We start from the raw sequence: 4,630 nt of genomic DNA on the forward strand, positions 1-4,630 counted from the left end.
AGAGTTCTTATGGGATCTGCTGCCCTCATGGCTTTAAAACGCGTTGTGACAAGGAAGGTATCCACACCCCTTATATGCAGATGTTTCGTTCTCCTTCCAAGCCGATGTGGGATCAGATCTAACCCACTTTCACCCCCCATTATAGGGTTCGACGTCCCCGTCGAACACATCGACCCGTGCCCTAGCTCTGATACCATTTGTCACATCCCCCTCTGGCACGTATCACAATATTGTCCGCTTTGGGCCACTCGGCACGAGGACTTCCCAGGGGGTCACCCATCCCGGTACTACTCTCGCCCGAGCACGCTTAACTGCAGAGTTCTTATGGGATCTGCTGCCCTCACGGCTTTAAAACGCGTTGTGACAAGGAAGGTATCCACACCCCTTATATAGAGATGTTTCGTTCTCCTTCCAAGCCAATGTAGGATCAGGTGCAACCCACCTTCACCCCCCACTATAGGGTTCGACGTCCCTGTCGAACACATCGACCCGTGCCCTAGCTCTGATACCATTTGTAACACCCCCCTCTGGCACGTATCACAATATTGTCCGCTTTGGGCCACTCGGCACGAGGACTTCCCAGGGGGTCACCCATCCTGGTACTACTCCCGCCCGAGCGCGCTTAACTGCAGAGTTCTTATGGGATCTGCTGCCCTCACGGCTTTAAAACGCGTTGTGAGAATGGGTCTCTCAGTCGTTCCGGAATGGATAAAGTGGGATTCAGATCGGGGATCCGATGGTTCATGGCTTTCTAGCCCTTATGGGTCGATCGGTTGTTGATATTTGGAGCAGTGATACATCTCGGGTAATTCTCGATTGTTGAGTGTGATTATCAGAGGGTACAGCCGGTGCCTGGTTTGAGACGGTGGTCAGGACACCGCAAGGAAAGAGGAAGTGAGTTCGAGTACGATGGTTATGCTTTGATGAACCTGGTCCAGTTAGGGCCAGGTGGCGCGCCGTGGGAGTATTTTGGAGTTGAGTTGCCATAGGCTTCGAGGACGAAGCATAATTTAAGTGGGGGAGAATTGTAACATCCTGAAATATCAAGAGTAGAGTTGAAGGGCTAAAAGAGTAAGTTGTGAAAGAGTGACTCGGCGAGTCCATGGATGGACTCGGCGAGTAGAGTCGCGACTGGGTCGCGTGCTAAGTAGCCGACTCGGCGAGTCAGTGAGGAGGACTCGACGAGTAGGCGCTGATTGGAGAAAACCCTAATTCTCGGGGTTGAGCCCTATATAAAGAACATTATGTTTTCCTCCCAGCCTCCTTATCACCCCTTGAGCCCCAGAAAACCCTAAATCGCGGAGAAGCACCATTGTTGAGTGGATTGGAGCTTGGAGAAGTAATTGTTGAAGGAATTTTGGGAGATTGAAGGCTTGGAGGAAGGGGCTTTGCTTGGATTCGAATTACATTGCAGTTGGGGCATCTCTTGGAGGTAATATCTCGTTCTTGGGCTGTTATTATGTGTTTCTTCATTTTGGGGTTTGTGGGAACTTGTCTATGGATGTAATGGGAAGTCTAGAGGTTAGATCTGAGGTTGCTACCTCAGATCTAGAAGGGAGAAGAATCAGAGAGCATGAAAGTCCCTGTGTTGGAGTGTTTAGTGAAGCTTTCATGTCCCAAACCCTATCCCAATGTGCAAATGGCCTAGATCTCTTTGGATTCACGTAAAGTTTGCCACTTTACGTGATGGATGAGTGGTAGGAGGCTAGATCTATGTTTTGGAGCAATTGCATGGCCTGGAATGCTTCCGAATGGATTCAGACCGGTGGTACTCGGCGAGTCACATGGGTGTACTCGACGAGTTGGATGAAGATGGCCTGGAACTCGGCGAGTTGTATGAACAACTCGACGAGTAGGTTGATGATAGTCTTGGACTCGGCGAGTCTGTTCTTGGACTCGACGAGTCTTGTCGAAGAGTCCCGATATTCCCTGGTTGAGTCGAGAATCGGTGAGTCAAGGGATGACTCGGTGAGTTGTGTGCGAGTGGACTCAGAGTTGTTGGACTCGGCGAGTTAGGTCGCGGATTGAGTGAAGTTCTGATTATAGAAACTCGGCGAGTCATAGAGTTGACTCGGCGAGTAGGGTCAGTCAGGGGTTGACTTTTACTGAGGACTTTGACTTTGACCAAGGGTAAAAGAGTCATTTTACCCCAAGTGCAGTGTTTAGTATTTGATTGAGTGTGTTCATGGGCTTGTAGCCGAGGAGATTCAGGAGCAGCAGCCGGTAGCTTTCAGAGACACACACTCAGCCGCCAGTTTACGAGGTGAGTTTCCTTCAAGTAGGGACGGGTCTAAGGCCACAATGCCGGCCCGTCCAGTTAGCAGTAGTTTCCGGACTTCGGTCCGATGTAGCAGTTAGAATGTTTGATGCCTTCGTGGCTCAGACAGGAATTATGTGCTATGTTTTATGTGTTACGTGTTATGTGTTCCGGGCTACGGCTCGATGTAGTATGCAGTATATGTGTTCATGCTAGTTGATATGTCATGATATGTTCAGCCAGTTCCGGACTCCGGTCCGATGCAGGGGACAAGGTCCCAGCTAGTTCCGGACTTCGGTCCGATGCAGTTAGTTCCGGACTTCGGTCTGATGCAGTTAGTTCCGGACTTCGGTCCGATGCAGTTAATTCCGGACTTGGGTCCGATGCAGGGGACAAGGTCCCAGTCAGTTCCAGATTTTGGTCCGATGCAGTTTCCGGGCTTCGGCCCGATGCAGTGGGCAAGGCCCAATATGTGTTATATGCTATTGTATGGTATGTGGTATTTTGGGGGAGCTCACTAAGCTTCGTGCTTACGGTTTCAGTTTTGGTTTCAGGTACTTCCGCAAGCAAAGGGAAGAGCTCGGGATGATGGCATCGCACACACCACCGCCTCAGCTTTAGCCTGGGATTGATTTAGATGTTTTGATCTGATGTAGTATGATACAGTTTTTCCGCACAGTATTTTATTATGTTTTGGAATACATCACGTATGGTTTTATTATATGATGCTCTGATTACAGTTTTGATTATATTAAAAACAAAAATTTTTGGGTCGTTTCAAGTTGGTATCAGAGCTAGGGCACGGGTCGATGTGTTCGACAGGGACGTCGAACCCTATAGTGGGGGGTGAAGGTGGGTTGCACCTGATCCTACATCGGCTTGGAAGGAGAACGAAACATCTCTATATAAGGGGTGTGGATACCTTGTCACAACGCGTTTTAAAGCCGTGAGGGCAGCAGATCCCATAAGAACTCTGCAGTTAAGCGTGCTCGGGCGGGAGTAGTACCAGGATGGGTGACCCCCTGGGAAGTCCTCGTGCCGAGTGGCCCAAAGCGGACAATATTGTGATACGTGCCAGAGGGGGGTGTTACACGAGGCCTGTATCTCTCCGAGAGTGGAGTGTGGGCGAGGCCCGTATCTCCCAGATAGTAGAGTGTGGGCGAGGCCCGTATCTCCCGACTAGCGGAGTGTAGGCAAGGCCCGTATCTTCCTGAGTGTGGGCGAGGCCCGTATCTCCTAGCTGTACGTTGTATGCTTGCATGGTATGAGGTATTATGGGGGAACTCACTAAGCTTCGTGCTTACAGTTTTCAGTTTTGGTTTCAGGTACCTCTTCGTCGAAGGGGAAGGAGCTGGCGCGGTAGCGTTACATCACACACACCTGCTTGTATTCCGCATTATGACATCTACCTGGGAGATTGTACTCTGACATTTTTATGATTATTACAATGTTTTCTGACATGCAACATCTTTTGTGAAATGAAATGGTTGTTGAATGATTTATTTCTAAATGTTTTGCTAAGTACATGTTTTAAAAACGAAATTTTTGGCTCGTATTTTTGGGATGTTACAACTACGAAGGAAGACTCACCTCAAATTGTACTTAGCGGATGACTCGCGAACTCCTTTCCCTATTGTACAAGCATAAAACCATATACGTACTAGCTGGCACTCACAATCAATCATCACCCTATTAAGGCTCAACAAATCCATCCCCAATATAACCTTGTTCTAGCGCAAAGGAATGAGAACTAAGTCAATCAGATACCGCTTGGTAAACATCCCCATAACACAATCTCGATGAACCCGCGATGCTCGAACGGAGAAATAGAGCTTTCAGTTTAGAAGTTCTGTCTGCGCAAAGTCCGGTTTTTCACTAAACCACCTGTAAGTTGAGTTATGCTTACCGTGCTTTAAGTATAACTTATATTTAAGTTTATTATCGTTATTATGAACCTATAAACAAGATTTATCAGTGATTCCAATTCGTGATACTGATTGATCTACTTACGGGGATGATCACCTGCTAGATTTAGTGAGGTGTTTAAAGTGGACTTTCCAAACAGTATACTCTGTATACAAAAATGGACCATACCTCTAATATGATCTTACCTGGTTGTCCCTTATCGACTATAGATCATTAGACTTTGAATTAATGATGAATCTAGACTAATAATTAGTCGCAATAAATATTAGACTAGAACTTAGTGATAATGATACTAGGTTATGTCAAAGGAAAAAACAGTTGCTAGAAGCGAAGCGCTGCCTGAATTTCGAGCCTTCACTTTAACAAGTGAGTGAATAGTTACTTTCATCTTACACATAGATATGAAGTATCTAATTAATTAATTGCTATATATGCTTATGTGCAAAG

At 47.1% G+C, this 4,630-nt stretch overlaps 1 pseudogene; it reads right to left on the bottom strand.

The window, feature by feature from the left end:
• Nucleotides 1–558: 558 nt before the first annotated feature.
• Nucleotides 559–676, bottom strand: LOC128134027 (5S ribosomal RNA; annotated as a pseudogene).
• Nucleotides 677–4,630: the final 3,954 nt, after the last annotated feature.

The sequence above is a fragment of the Lactuca sativa genome, chromosome 4 (genome assembly GCF_002870075.4).
Source record: "Lactuca sativa cultivar Salinas chromosome 4, Lsat_Salinas_v11, whole genome shotgun sequence".
NCBI classification, from domain to species: Eukaryota; Viridiplantae; Streptophyta; class Magnoliopsida; order Asterales; family Asteraceae; genus Lactuca; species Lactuca sativa.